Source organism: Mustela nivalis (assembly GCF_964662115.1).
Source record: "Mustela nivalis genome assembly, chromosome: 5".
Lineage (NCBI taxonomy): Eukaryota > Metazoa > Chordata > Mammalia > Carnivora > Mustelidae > Mustela > Mustela nivalis.
This window is the reverse complement of record NC_139024.1, coordinates 120,954,982-120,971,211: the sequence shown is the minus strand read 5'-3', so window position 1 is coordinate 120,971,211 and position 16,230 is coordinate 120,954,982. Positions and strand designations below refer to the sequence as shown.

At 44.8% G+C, this 16,230-nt stretch overlaps 1 protein-coding gene, 1 long non-coding RNA gene and 1 pseudogene across 3 annotated transcripts in view; 2 read left to right on the top strand and 1 right to left on the bottom strand.

Annotated features, from left to right (window-relative positions):
* LOC309864159 (patr class I histocompatibility antigen, A-2 alpha chain-like) overlaps nt 1-16,230 on the bottom strand; it is a gene marked incomplete at both ends in the record, with an annotated part of 171,456 nt that overhangs the window by 76,756 nt on the left and 78,470 nt on the right. The gene's annotated exons all lie outside the window — the stretch shown is intronic.
* Nucleotides 1-16,230, top strand: part of LOC309865892 — a 73,831-nt gene that overhangs the window by 4,223 nt on the left and 53,378 nt on the right. The gene's annotated exons all lie outside the window — the stretch shown is intronic.
* Nucleotides 420-6,293, top strand: LOC309865162 (twinfilin-1-like; annotated as a pseudogene). Its single transcript has 4 exons — nt 420-425; nt 546-1,461; nt 2,102-2,236; nt 6,225-6,293. The product of its transcript is annotated as a twinfilin-1-like (transcript).

Below are 16,230 nucleotides of genomic sequence, written 5' to 3'. Positions count from 1 at the left end.
ACTTCTAGTACACATTGTGCTGGAGGGGTGCCTGGGAGGTTCAGTCAGTTAATAGTCAGCCTTTGGCTCAGGTCATATCCCAGGATCATGGTCCCAGGGTCCTGGGATCAAGCCTGCATGTGCTCCCTGCTCCCCTGGGAGAATGCTTCTCTCTTTCCCTCTGCCTGTACTTGTGCTCTCTTGCTCTCAAATAAATAAATAAAGTTAAATTAAACTTAAAAAGGAAAATGCCAAGTAAGGTTGTCAGGTTGGCAGCTGTGTTTCTGAAAACTGGGCACGCTTCTTGATGGGTTCAAGGCAAAAGACTCAATGAAGCCAAAGAATAGGGAAAGGAAGGGTTTTACTGACACGTAAAGGAGAACACTGGGAATGTTTCCCAAAGCAGCGTCTCCCTGAACAACAAACTGGGAAGTTTCAAGATGAAGGTACAGATGTCATGACTCCTCTGATGCAGGACACCTGAGCCTCGGTAGGAACTGCTGTCTCTGCTGCTCCTGGCACCTGGGTGACACTCATGCCACTCAGGCCAAAATGTCTCTGTACAGACTTGGCACCAGAGCTGGGAGCCCGTGGCTGCCACGTCCCATCAGACCTGCCTCCAAGAAAGTGAAGATGTTAAAGATACTTTTTCCAGAGGAGAAATGAAAAGCACGGACTTCTAATAAAATCTATTGAAAATGAGACACTTGTGACTGGATCCTGTAGTCAGCCTTCCATTCCTGGAGTAAGGATTATGATTCCTTTGTTTTGCCCCTCCTGGAGGACAAACAGTCATGGTACATAGTGTTCAGGTTAGACTCTCAGAATGCCCAGGGATGTGACTGGATATTCACTGCCTAGTCTCCAGAACATTCTCGTGTTCATTAAAATATATTGTATGCAGGAACTAGTGCGACTCTGAAAAAGGGAGTTTGGAGGGATCCACATTACAGATGAAGTGTTTGGAACAGTAAAGGAAGATGCATCATTACACGGATATAAAAATCTTGCTGTCACAATCTTTTCTTGCCCCATTGACTGCAGCTGAGGAAGCACCACGACAGATTAAAATTAATAAGGAACAAACTGACATGGGTGTGGACACAAAGCATCAAAGCTACAAGGAATAGCATTTCCTATTTCTTGAGAAGCTTTTCAAGCTTTGGAAACCTTAAGTAACAGACAGCTCCACTATGTGCAATTGGAAATAGATATGAAAGATGAAATTATAATTTTGGCCAACACAAAAAAGACAGAAAGGCTTGCCAAGGAGGATTCCAAAGGATTCAGCACGCTACCATTTCTTCCTATGGGAAACATTTCCATGAAGAAGACGTTTTAAGTCCATAGTTTTTATTTATTCAATGCCCAGATACACATGCAGTAAATATAACAGACACTGTATTCTAGCTGCAAGAGTCCTCTGCTGGAAACTGTTGAAAGACAACTACAAATGGACATCATTAGAAAGATCGAGATAGGGTGCTTGGGTGGTTCAGTCAGGTAAGTGTCTGCCTTCAGCTCAGGTCATGACCTCAGGGTCTTGGGATCGAACCCCACGTCTTGCTCCCTGCTTGGCAGGGAGCCTGCCTCTCCCTCTCCCTCTGCCCCTCCCCTCTGCTTGTGTAAGCTCTCTCTCTCTCTCTCAAATAAATAAAAATTTTTTAAATATTTTATTTATTTATCTGACAGAGATCACAAGTAGGCAGAGAGGTAGGCAGAGAATGGGGGGAAGCGGGCTCCCCACTGAGCAGAGAGCCTGATGCGGGGCTCGATCCCAGGACCCTGAGATCATCACCTGAGCCGAAGGCAGAGGCTTAACCCACTGAGCCACCCGAGCGTCCCTCAAGTAAATAAAATCTTTTTTAAAAAAAGGAGCGGGGTTGGGGGGGCGCCTGGATGGTTCAGTGGGTTAAGCTTCTGCCTTTGGCTTGGGTCATGATCCCAGAGTCCTGGGATCAAGCCTGGGATCAAGCCTGGGATCAAGCCCGGGATCCGGCTTTCTGCTCAGCAGGGAATCCGATTCCTCCCTCTCTCTCTGCCTGCCTCTCTGCCTACTTGTAATCTCTGTCTGTCAAATAAATAAACGAAATCTTTTAAAAAAAGAAAGAAAGATCAAGAGAGAAAATCGGGATGAGTTGACAGTGGACTTCCTTTATGAAGAAGGACACCCAAAGCAGCAGGTACATAGCAAAGTTTTGCAAAACCGAGCAGCAAAACCAAGAATTCAAAAACTTACGGGGGGGTCCAGCTGAAAGTGAAGCCACTGATGATTAAAATCATTGTATTGAGGATTCCAATCCTAGTTTTTTAAAAGTCCAGCTTTACTACAGGAGAACTGTTCAATCACTGCCCACAGGTCAGCTGACCAAGCTGTTCACTTCTGTGTTTTTAAAGTTAAGGTTAGAGAAGACTATATAGGATGTGCTATAATTTTGTCATACTGTTTTTTAAAAAGTGTGTAAAAGTATTTTTTAACTTTTATCACTTTTTAATGGAATTCTTCCAGGCATTGTCCTCTCCATTAAAGTGTTTTTTCAACATTATCCGAGACCACATGGCTATATCAGGCTCAGGATTATTTTGTCTTTTGCTCATAGGGTACTTCTAATGTTTATGTTAAAGCGTAGCAGTGAAAAAATGGAACAATGGGAAAAGCCCCCATGTTTTGGAATTACCAACTCAAGGCCAGTGGCCAACAGCCAGGCCACATGGTCAGGCAGAAGGACAATGGAAACATGGTCTATTAAAGGAATAGCCACAGAGGGGCTGGGCCTTGCTCCTTATGGGAATTTGTGATGCATCAAAGGAGGACATGATGATTCCCATCACAAGAACCACCTTCTGAGTTTGGAAGTGGATTGGAATGGATGAGTGGGTTTCCTGGTGTCCTCTCTTAAGATAGCCACCTAGGTCAGGGAAATAAGGGGGACAGAGGGGGCTGTGGCATTGCAAGGAAAGGCTGAAATTCTACAGTCCACTTGCATCTTCTGTGGCCCAAAATACCAAAAAGAACTGTCTGGCTGCCAACCAAACACCACAGAGAGCTAGGAGGCCGACCCCCCAGCAGGAAAGCCTTGAACATAGCTAGCAAATCAGAGCCATAACGGTAACCCCAAGGGGCGATGAAAGGGCCTTGACAGGAATGCGTATTCTGGATTGGGCTTTGCTCACCTAGTGATAGATGCCAACAGTTAGAGACCTATTAAACAAATAAACAAACAAACACCACAGAGCATAGCTATGCTTCAAGTAAAAGTCTAAAAAAAATAAAATGCACAGAGAGGACTGGTCCTGTGAGGACAGCTCAGGAAATTCTACACGTGCACACCTCCACACACTACCCCCAGAGCAAGATATAGAATACACTGAGCTTCGCAGAGATTCCCAGTCAATACGTCACCATAAAAGGTAACCACTCTCCAACTTCTGACGTTATAAATTAGTCCTGGTCTTCAATTTCACATACAAAGGGTCATACTCCTGTGTGTGGCTTCTTTCACTCGGCGCCATGTCCGTGAGAATCCCCCACACTGTAGGGTGTAGCCACAGTCCAGTCTTCCTCGGGGCTGTACGGTATCCCATTGTACAGATAAGCTACAACTTATGTATGTATTTTCCTGTCATACGCATCTATGTTTTTTCACACTGGGCAACGATACACAGTACTGCTGAGACATCCTCATACACAGGTCTTGGTGCACATGTGGAAAAAAGGTATTGAACCAGCGAAGAATGCTCGGTCACATTTCCTCACACCACAAACACATGACAAACAATTACGTCCCACAACGGGCATACAGACATGCTGACAGAGTAGCAGCTTCATGGAGAATGGGAACAGGTAACAGAAACATTGTGGAAAAGGGGTGTTGGGGCCATGGAGGCGTGAGGTGCTGGTTTACACTTCACAAGTGTGCGCTCCCACCCAGCGTGAGTGGGGCTACAGGACAGTCCCCACTACACAGTTTTCCCTGGGGAATCTGAGTAGGAGGGATGGGGACAGTTGCCAGTGTAACTCTACACTCCTTCCCAATGGAGAGGATCTCGGTATGACTGTGGTTCACCTCAACATTCTCTCATCCTACCCGATGCTGAGTCTCAGGACAGGGATGCAAGTGTGAGTGCCAGAAACGGGAAGGATCCTAAGACACTGTAAGTACTTTGTTAAACCCTATGTGGGAATTCCTAAGGGCCTGAAGGGGAGGGCTCTGCCTTCACCCCATCCGGCAAAGTCGGGGCTGATTGTGAGCATAGCTACATCCTCTGGTGGTCCCTTACCCGCCAGTTCTGTCCCTGTATTTCCCTCCCCGCTATAACCGAAAGTGGACTGGGCGGGGGGGGGGGGGGGGCACTTGTCAGACTTGTGTTGCTGCCCGCAGTCTAGACCAGCACAGCAGCCACACATAATGTCCCTTCCAGTGGCAGAAAATGAGGTATAAATGCAAAGAAGTAGACATAATAACTGAGGGTAAAGGAGGGGATAAATTTGCTATGTAATGAGGGAAATCCATAGTACATTAGCGCCTCGGAAGAAGTGTGAGCAAGAGATGACACTGTCTTTTAGCTCCATCATCCCAGACCCTGAGAGAGAAAGCCGTGTGCTGTGAGAACATTGCTGCTTCTGGAACCTGGCAACACTGAATGGACCCAGCAGACCTAGGAGGCCCTGGGGACACTGTCCTCCAGCAGGAAGATGGGCTGACCATTAATGACCAGATGGGATGTGAGTACTGAGCCAACATCTCTGTAGTTCCGGTCCCACTGCTACAAGGGATCAGTGCTCAAAGACCACAGCATGGCTGCGGGATAAGTAAAATATGTGGTCTTTGTTCCTGGTTCCTAGCACCCAGCTCCCCAGCCCTTGGGATCTCCTGAGTGATAAAACTGTCACCGGTATTCTAATAGCCAAGGGTCTTAAACAGTTCAGGTTGGGGCTGGTGACCAGGAGGACCAAGCCATGACTAGAGAGTTGGAGCCATCAGCCTCCCTCACCGACCTCTGTGGAGAGGCTCTGGAGGCTGACTTACATCCCCAACAGCCAGTGACTGAATCAAATGTACCTGTGTCATGAAGCTTCCACAAAGACTGCTCTATGGTGGGGTTCACAGAGCTTCTGAAGTGGCGAACAAGTTCACATGCTCCGAGGGGGCACATTCCAAGCCCACGGGGACAGAGGCTCCCGCACCGGGATCTGCACACTCCCACACTCCCAAGTCTCTTCATCTGGCTGTTCGTGCGTGTCCTTATAATAAACCATCATAGTCAGCATGGAGTTCTCCTGAGACCCAGGAGTCCTTCTAGCAAACTACTGAATGTCCCTACTTTGTAGCCAACCTGAACAACAGTGCCTGGGACATGGTAACCTGAGCGTTGAGCTGAGGGCAACTTGCAGGATGAGTCCTCCCACCTGTGTGTCCCATGCTCACCCCAGGTCGTCAGGGCCAAGTGTGAAATGAATGAATTGGAGGACACTCAGGTGGTGACAGGGAATCAGAGAACTGGTCCGTTGGGGGAAGAAACCTTCTCTGTCCCACAAAGAGAAATTGAGAGTTAGAGCAAGCAAGTAACCTGCACCTCATCTCATCCGGGAGCAAAGGATAAGCAGAACGGAAGCCTGTCTATCATGTCCATCTGCCTGTGACCAGATGCTCAGGGTCCTGTTGAGAAACAAGACAGCAGGACCAGCATGGAGTCATGGATGCCACACACCACCGGGAACATCAAACTTAACCTATCGCAACTTCAGCTCTCAGGATCCCATGTCCCTGGCACTGTTGTTCAAGTTGGGCAGTGGTCCCGTGAATGCTGACAGATGCTAGAGAGTCTCTCCCCAGATAGACACAGTCACACGACATGTCGGTGCACACAGAGAACTCACGTCTTGCAGACCCAGGGCTTGTCGTCCTTGCAAGAACAAAGGAGGGCAAATCTGCCCCGAGCCATCAGGCCACCAGCCCACCCCACCACTGCCCATGTTTGTGAGCGAGAACTGCAGTGGATGACAGCTCCGTCTGATCATGTAGTGTCAGGAGAACGAGAGGAAAGCTGTCATTTGTTACCTACTTGTTCCTCGGCCAAACCTGAGCACCTAAAAAGCACCAGGTCGAGATGCAGCCTCAGATCTGTGCTCTGAGAATGACAGTTAGTTGCTCTCCTTCCATCCCTCACCCCCAGCACCCCAGCGGCCTCAGTCTGGGGGCCAGGGCCAGTCTGACAGGCTGGGTGCTCTGTTTCTCTCCCAGGAATATCTCCCTGACCAGTATGCCCAGCGGTTTATGGGAGTCCTGCCTAGTGGGAATGGGACCTACTGAATGTGTGTAGCCATAAGGACCATTAGAGAGAGGATCAGAGGTTCACTTGCTACATGGAAGCCACAGGGAACTGCAGTGCACACCCTGTGCCCTCACATTCTGGGCCTGGCCAGGACAGGAGGCAGGGTGGGGAGAAGACAGCAGTCCTGTGGCCCTGGGGTAGCCAGGTCAATATAAGACCTTTTTCCAGGAAAATGTAACAGGAGCTGAAGTCAGAGTGCTGAGAGAGTGGGAGCCACATGTACATATACACCCTTAGCCCTATTCAAAGCCAAGGTCCCTGGGGCCCTTGAGTGGTGAGCATGACCTCTTCTTGCTCTGGATGTGGATTGGATAGTGGGGGCTGAGGCTTTGTGCTCTGAGCTGGTCCCTACTTCTCTCTACCTTCAGGCTCAGCAAGGTTGGTCCAGAGGCATTTCCAAGTGGGAGGAGGAGGAGAGGGGGTGACAGTGGCAGTTTCAGGTTGCAGAGGGTAGATAGATAGCCTCAGAGATGGGGTCTCAAGAATCTCCTACACCTCATTTACAAGAAGGTGTAAGAGGCACGGTCTGAATTGCCTGGGGAGTCCCTGCTAGGAAAGGGGCAGGAAGGCTCTGGCAGCCTCAGGCAAGGAGCATTAGGGTAGGACCTGTGATTCCAGGTGAGAGTGGGCCAAGAAGGAGCAATGAAGGCCTAATGCACCTGAAAGATGGGCCAGGGACGGGGGTGGAGGGCTGTGAGCATGGGGTTTTCCTGAGCCAGGTCATGTACAGACCCCACTGAAGCCTCTTTTTCTAGACTGCCTGCCAGTCATCTGAGTTTTCTGATGTGCCTTCCAGTTAGGAGCTGTTGGCTCAGGGGAGGGGAGGGAAGAGGCTGAGCTACAGGTGGGGTCTATGCCTGTAGCTGAGCATGGCCAACAAGCAGACCACAGCCCTGGTGGACAGGTGGTTATGCAAGTGGGGATCAAGACACGTAGGGAGAGAAGGTGCTTTTTTTGTGACCATTGCCTGACCTCGAGGAAGAAGTAATAGGACCTGTCCTTCAGGGATGCCCTGTGCTCCTTGGATGGACAGGTTGGAGCTTGAGAGGAGGGAAAGCTTTGCGTTTCTGCTCCAGAGTGTTCTTGGTCCCAGGGTCCTTTCCTGCTCCTGTCTTGTAGTTGGTGGAAGCAGACCAAGGTGATGATGCTGAGGGATCATGTGGGGCAGGGAAGACCAGCAGAGGCTGAGAAAAGAAGTGAGAGAGAAAATAGTGAGGGTGTTATCCACCTTCAGAGAAAGGCAAAGCTGAGTTTGGACAACTGAAGAGGTCCAAAAAAAGAAGAGCACACAAAGCAATATTTGGCACCAGATGGCCTTCTACTGGTTTCTCTTTCCTCCCTGAGCTTGTTAGCCTTCAAGACTTGGATTAACACCAGATGGCACCAACAGGCCATAATGGCAGCAAGCAACATTTAACAACCTCAGTACACTCCCCATTGAGAGAAAACATATTCTAGAATATTCTAAACCATTCAGATCTCCAGATGACTGTAGTCCCACCCCATGTCACACAGAGCAGAAGAGCTGCTATTGGACCTAGCTGACTCACACAATGAGATAAAATAAAAGGTGGTTGTATTATTTGGAGATTTTTTGTTATCTAGCACTAGGTAACAGCAATATCTAATGTACTACTATTATTACATTTTATTTATTGTCTGTCTTTCCTGTGAGATGGGAAGCACTAGGACAATATGTGCTGTGTCTCTGGCATTAAATGATTACCAGGCCTAACACAGAGATTGGTCCAGAGGCATTCACGGAATATACCTAGAGGAATGAATGAATGAATGAATGAATGAATGAATGAATGCTGTGATCAGAATTCCTTCAAGTTGGGCTTGGAGCTGGTAAGAGGAAAGTTTATAGGCGTTTCACATGGGGAGTTCTTTATGAAGCTGTGTGTGTGTGTGTGTGTGTCTGTGTGGTATGTGTATGTACCTGCATGAGTTCCTATGTGAGTTTAGTATGTACCTATTGGTCTTGGTTGCCTAAAAAAGGAACCAGGAATATGAAGAGTACCTCCTGCACTCATATTCCAAACACATGGGCAGTATAGACAGGTAGCATCTAACCACCAGATATCTCTGAGATGTTTTGGGCTCGGGAAGGGGCTTTAGTTATGTTGTAGGTCATTGACTCAGCTGCAGGGCTTGGGGCCCTTTGGAGCACGTGGTGAGCCACCCTCAAATCCCTGGATCAGCCATCAGAGTCGAAATGAGATCTGAGAAGCAGAGCTTCTGTCTAGCTATTAAGGGTAGCGGACAGTGAGTGGGACCTGAGGTGGTCAGCACTGAAGATTCTGGCATTGACATCACTGAGAAAAGAGCCAGTATCCCAGCCTCTAGCATGAGAGACAGCAGTAGGAACAAGTGACAGGAATTCGTATCCAAAGTTATCTCCATGGAAATGGCAGTGTGTTTATTGGAGCATCCAGCATAATTGTGGGGCTGCCTGCAGATCTGGGAATCAACAATTCTGGCTTTGGAGACCTCTCTGTTCCCTAAAGCCAGAGTCCCTGGGCACTCAGTGGGGAGGAAACATCAATATCAGTATAGATTTTTGGGGAACACTTCACAAGCCAAACCTGACCAGACATTCATTGCCCCTTTATGTAGGGCCCTATGCTAGTGTCCTAGGTCAGGGACACACTGGGGAGGTAATGAGTGAGCAGGAATAAAAGAGCTCAGGTCTTCTGTCCTCAGCCCTGTGACCACAAAGAGGTATCACCACTCTGCTCTCAGATTCTCACTGAACAGCACTGAGGTGGGGGCACGGGGGAGGGGCTGGAAGAAATGGGGATGTAGAAAGCACACACATGTTCAGGAAAAAGTATAGGCTCAAAAATGACATGAGGAGAGCTGATGTGTATACCTAAGGCTGATTTCTGGCACACAGCCTAGAACAATATGGAAATATAAACAACAAACATGTTGATGGGAGAATCTGATTTTCAGAGTTACCACATCATAAGATTGATATGACCCATTTTCAAAAACAACAAAACACAAAGTGTACAAAGAAACAGGACAACATGACCCATTCCAAGTTAAAAAAAAAAAAAGCGGGAAGTGTTCTTTTGGAAGATGAGATGGTGGACTTACTAGACAAGGACTTTAAATCAACTGTCTGTATCGTGCTCTGAGCATTAAAGAAGTCAAGAAAATTAGATATGGGTAAAATAAAGTATTTACAAAGAGACACAAAACATAAGGAAAAACTTAAAGGAAATTCCAGTGCTGATATGCACAACAACTCAAATGAGTTTTACTAGAGGTGTTCACGAGCAGATTTCAGCAAGGAGAAGAAAGAACCACTAAACTTGGAGGTAGGATCATTGAAATGATCAAGTCTGAGGAACAAAATGAACACAACTGAAGAAAAGAGAAGAGAGCCTACTCGAGCACTGACATAACATAAAGGGGACCAACATAGGCATTGTGGGAGTTGCAGAAAGAAGAGAAAGAAAATGGTAAGAGAGATTGTTTGAAGAAATAATGGCTGAAAACTCATCCAATTTCAAGAAAGATATGAACATAAATATACTCCAATCAAAGCATAGAGCTGGGAAAAATAGTGACAGAGAGATGATCCAACTATATGTTAGTTAAGAGACTCACTTTATCAAAAAACACAAATAGTTTGACAGTGAAGGGATGGGAAAAAGTATTCTGTGCACAAAATAACCAAAAGTAAACTGGAGAATTTCTACTAATATCAATCAAAATAGACTTAAAATCAAAAAAATTGAGGGGGCGCATAGGTGGTTCAGTGGGTTAAAGCCTCTGCATTCAGCTCAGGTCATGATCCCAGCATCCTGGGATTGAGACCCACATTGGGCTCTCTGCTCAGCACAGAGCCTGCTTCCTCCTCTCTCTCTGCCTGCCTCTCTGCCTACTTGTGATCTCTGTCTGTCAAATAAATAAATAAAATCTTTTTAAAGATTTTGGAAGAGACAAAAAGAACAGTATATGTGAACACAAGCGTCAATAGGACATGAAGATGTAACAATTATAAGCGAGTAGCATTTAATAACAGATCAACAAAATCTATGAAGCTAAGCTTCATAGAATGAAATGCAGAAGTAGAGAGACCCACAATAATAGTTGGAGAATTCAATAACCCATTCTCAAAATTGGATAGAGCAACTAAGCAGAAGAAAATTAAGGAAACAGAGGGCTTGAGAAACATAAAAGCCAACTAGATCTGACACCGTTATACAGAACACTCTACCCACAAATAACAGAATACACGTTCTTCTCCAGGGTACATAGAACCATTCCCAGGATGCACCACATGTCAGACCACAAATTAAGACTCAACAGAATCAAAAAGAGAGATATCACACAAACTATCCAACCACAATGGGATGCAGTTAGAAATCAACAACAAAAGGAAAACTGGAAAATTCACAAATTGGTAGAAATTAAACACTCTTAACAAAGGGGCCAAAGGAAATCACAAGTAGAATACTTACAAAATATTTGAGTCAGTGACCATATCCCTCCATGAGGATTCTGCTTGTCCCCTTCATACCCTACCTGCCTTCCTCCCTCCAGAATAGCTGGCTGCGTGGTGACAGGCTAAGGAGGAAGAGAGAGAGGAGGACCAAGAGAAGGAAGACCTGGCCACATCTGGGTGGTGTCTGCAGTGCCAGCAGGGGAGGTAGCGGCCCTGGTGGCAGTGTGGGTTTCAGTGTGTGTGTTGTGGGGGAGCTGTCTCCCCGTACTATTGTCCAGACAGCTGGGATGCGGCCCCTCGGGTGGAGAAGATGAATAATCTCTCCTTTAGTGACCCACACATCCCCTCTTCTTCTGTCCACCTTTCCCTGGAAAACTGGCTTTGAAATTACCCTTTTTGCCACCTGATCCAACTTACATGCCAACGTGTGATGAACTTGAAAACCACTGGACTTCACACCAGTCAGAAGGAGCAGACCGACAGTACTCTTCCAGAAAAAAAGATGGTATTGAGAGTGTTCCATGACTAGAATCAGTCAAGGCAACAGAATTGCCTGTATTTTGTGTGTTGCTCACCCAATGCCTTGTATGCTTTACTCTTCTCACATGGAAAGGCTGTTGATTTTGATCAGATGATCAGCTTTTACATACCACTGAGATTATGGATTAATTGTAGTATATTCTCATATACTTATTCTAGGTATGGATCAAGTCCTGAGAAACCAACAGAGAAGAATCTCAGGAAGAGGAGCTGTTTAGCTTGCTCTTAGGACAAGATGTGGCACTCACCCTGAAAATGTGATCATATATGGCCAGAGTAGATGTACAGCTCCATTTGTAGATCTTTTTTTTTAATTTTTTTTAATTTTTTATTTATTATAAACATATATTTTTATCCCCAGGGGTACAGGTCTGTGAATCGCCAGGTTTACACACTTCACAGCACTCACCAAAGCACATACCCTCCCCAATGTCCATAAACCCACCCCCCTTCTACCAACCCCCTTCTCCCCAGCAACCCTCAGTTTGTTTTGTGAGATTAAGAGTCACTATGGTTTGTCTCCCTCCCAATCCCATCTTGTTTCATTGATTCTTCTCCTACCCACTTAAGTCCCCATGTTGCATCACTTTTTTTTTAAAGATTTTATTTATTTATTTGACAGAAATCACAAGTAGGCAGAGAGGCAGGCAGAGAGAGAGAGAGAGAGAGAGAGGAGGAATCAGGCTCCCCACTGAGCAGAGAGTCTGATGCGGGACTTGATCCCAGGACCCTGGGATCATGGCCTGAGCCAAAGGCAAAGGCTTTTAAACCACTGAGCCACCCAGGCGCCCTCCATTTGTAGATTTTGAGAGTGCTGCTGTTACTCTTCATTCTCCTTTGACCTCGGGAATGCCAGTCACTCTTCCTGATACCAGAAGACCTATTCTTTTGATGCATTCCTAAACATGGACAAAATCTCTATGATAACTTCACCAGTGTTAGTAACTCATGAGACTGAATAAAGGACAGGCAAGACTAGGTAGGAAGATGGGTAGGGGGTTTGTGACTAAGCTCACATAGGGGGCTATGTAACCAGGCTCACAGAAAACCCACATGTGGAGAAAACAATATAGCAGAAGGCGAGGGGCCAGAGAAGAAAAGAAGGAGACTAGAGGAGCTGCTGGTTGAGAAAATGACTGTGGATGGTGGGTGTGGGGGACACTGGAGACTGGGAAGGTTGCTGGAACCATGTAGAGAAGTTCCTCGAACGATCTGGACCCTTCACACACCCTGATTTCGAACACTGAATCTCTCCAGCTTTTGTTAGATACATGTAAAGTTCTAGTCATTGGAGCCGGTGGCTTAGAATGTGAGTTCCTAAAAATCTGGCATTGTCTGGTTTTAGACAGATTGATGTTATAGATATGGGCACTACAGATGTTTCCAATCTGTTTTGTTTCTTAAATTCCACATACGAGTGAGATCATATGATCTCTTTCTCTGATTAATTTATTTCACTTAGCATAATACTCTCTAGTTATATCCATGGTATATATCTATATATACACCACATATTCTTTTCCATTCATCTGCTGATAGACATCTGGGCTCTTCCCATTGTCTGGCTATTGTGGACATTGCTGCTATAAGCATTGGGGTGCACTTGCCCCTTCGGATCACTCTAGTTGTATCTTTAAACTAAATACCTAGCAGTGCAATTGCTGGATTGTAGGGCAGCTCTATTTTCAACTTTTTCAGAAACCTCCATACTGCTTTCCAGAGTGACAGCAGAAGCTTGCATTCCCACGAACAGTGTGGGGGGTTCCACATTCTCTGCAACCTTGCCAACAGCGCTCATTTCCAGACTTCTTCATTGTAGCCATTCTGACTGGTGGGTTGTCTCATTGTGGTTTTGATTTGTATTTCCCTGATGCCAAGTGACGTTGAGCTTTTTTTTTTTTTTAATTTAATTTTATTCATTCAGTGTTCCAAAATTTATTTTTTAGGCATCACCACCCAGTGTTCCTTGCAATATGTGCCCTTCTTAATACCCACCCCCACCTCTCCAAAACCCTCAGTTTGTTTCTCAGTGTCCACAGGCTCTCATGTTTCATTTCGCCCTCTGATTTCCCCCAGCTCCCTTCTCTTCTCCTTCTCTCAATGTCTTCCGTGTTTTTCCTAATGCTCCACAAGTAAGTGAAACCATATAATTGACTCTCTCTCTCCTTCACTTATCTCACTCACCATAATCTCCTCCAGTCCCATCCATGCGGATACAGAAGTTGAGTATTCATCCTTTCTGATAATACTCCATTGGAGATATATGGACCATATCTTCTTTATCCATTCGTCTGTTGAAGGACATCTTGGTTCTTTCCACAGTTTAATGACTGCGGCCATTTCTGCCATGAACATTGGTATATGGATGTCCCTTCTTTTCACTACATCTGTATCTTTGGGATAAATACCTAGTAGTGCAAATGCAGGGCCATAGGGTAGGTCTTTTGTTAATTTCTTAAGGAATCTCCATGCTGTTTCCCAAAGTAGCTGCACCAACTTGCATTCCTACCAACATTGTAAGAGGATTCCCCTTTCTCCACATCCTCTCCAACACTTGTTTCTTGTCTTGTTGATTTTGGCTATTCTAGCTGGTATAATGTGATATCTCACTGTGGTTTTGATTTGAACCTCCCTGATGAATAATGATAATGAGCATGTTTTCATGTGCCTGTTAGCTATTTGTATGTCTTCTTTGGAGAAGTGTCTGTACATGTCTTCTGCCCATTTTTTGACATGATTACCTGTTTTTTTGAGTGTTGTTTGAGGAGTTCTTTACAGATCATGGATATCAGCCCTTTCTCTGTAGTGTTATTTGCAAATATCTTCTCCCATTCTATGGCGTGCCTCTTAGTTTTATTGACTGTTTCTTTTGCCTTTGGAGATGTATCTTGAAAGAACTCCTCAAACTCAACACTCAAAAAATAGATAATCATGTTAAAAAGTGGAAGGAAGACATGAACAGACACTTGCTGTGTGTGTGTCTCTCTCTGTCACATAAATAAATAAAAAATTATAAAAAGAAAGATATGGTTCATATATACAATGGAATATTACGCTTCCATCAGAAAGGATGAATACCCACCTTTTGTATCAACATGGATGGGACTGAAGGAGATTATGCTGAGTGAAATAAGTGAAGCAGAGAAAGTCAGTTATCATATGTTTTCACTTATTTATGGAGCATAAGGAATAACATGGAGGACATTAGGAGAAGTAAAGGAAAAGCAATTGGGGGAAAACAGAGGGGGAGATGAACCACGAGAGACTGTGGACTCTGAGAAACAAACTGAGGGTTTTGGAAGGAAGGGGGGTGGGGGGCTGGTGGTGGGTATCAAAGAGGGTATTTATTGCATGGAGCACTGGGTATGGTGCATAAACAAAGAATCTTGGAACACTGAAAATATAAAAAAAAGAAAATAACTCAAAACATATGTGGTGTATATATATAATGGGCAATTACTCAGCCATCAGAAAGGATGAATACCCATCATTTGCATCAACATGGATGGAACTGGAGGAGATTATGCTAAGTGAAATAAATCAACAGAGAAATACAGCTATATTACTTATATCATTCATATATGGAACATAAAGAATAGCATGGAGGACATTAGGAGAAGGAAGGGAAAAATGAAGGTGGGGCAGGATTGAGAGTGGGAGATGAACCATGAGAGACTATGGACTCCAGAAATCAAACTGAGGGTGGGGTTGGGGGGAATGTGTTGTCCTGGTAATGGATATTAAGGAGGGAATGAATTGCATGGAGCCCTGGGTATTATACACAAACAGTGAATCATGGAACACTACATCAAAAACTAATCATGTACTGTATTGTGACTAACATAACATAATAAAAATCATTTTAAAAATTATTTATAAAAAGAGAAAACAATCTCCTCTTGGGAGGGGAGCCCCAGCTCTTACCTCAAAATTCCTCTTGAGCATTCCTGCTACCACGTTATTGCCTTATACTGACCACCATTAATAACCAAAAGCATAGAAAGAAAAAGAAAAAATAAACTGAAAATTTGCCAAGGCTTTATTAAAGGCTAGAATAATGAGAAAGTAAACACAGTATCACATGAAGTGCCTGGGTGAGTCAGATTGTTGAGTGTCCAACTTCTGAGTTTGTCTCAAGTTGTGATCTCATGGGTTATGAGATAGAGCGCCTCTTTGAGCTTCACACTCAGCAGGGAGTCTGGAGATTCTCTCCCTCTGCCCCTCCCCCTGATCTCTCTCTCTCAAATAAATAAATCTTTTTAAAAAACACAGAATATCACATAAAACTAAATAACAGCTCATCAGAACGCTGAGGCACTGTGCCATTCCCATGTACTTCTGGATAGACGATGAAACTACTGTGCCCACGTTTACTTCCTTCAGCTCTCTCTCATACCTGGTTTTTCTTTTTCCTTCAAACTTCTGAGAAGCAATCATTTCACCATGAGAGAATTTCCTCACTATTGTGTCTAGGATGGACACAAATCAATGATTTTCAATTAAAATACAATTTGAAGAGTTATTGTAATATGCTCTATAGCAATATTTGCCACTATTGCTATGCTGTGATCATGGCAAAGGCATTATTAAGCCAGCTCAAAAAATAAGTTATAATCTCAGAAACAAAATAATAATTAGTCATTCCTTGTTTGTCAAGGAATTACCATTGAATCAATTACATACATCACCAACTGGATGTAAGTGAGGGGTAATGTTGGTGCAAAGTGTTGCCTGCACCCTTTTTTTTCTCTATTGTCTGACTGACCCTCTCAGACCAGCCTTTTTTCCCTTAATGTTTATTAATGCAATTCCAGCACTTGGCCTGGAAAACTATAGGTTCTTTGAATTCCCACTAAGAAAATTTTTCAAATGATAAGAAAAAAAAAATATTCTCTCTTCCTCTTCAGTTGCAG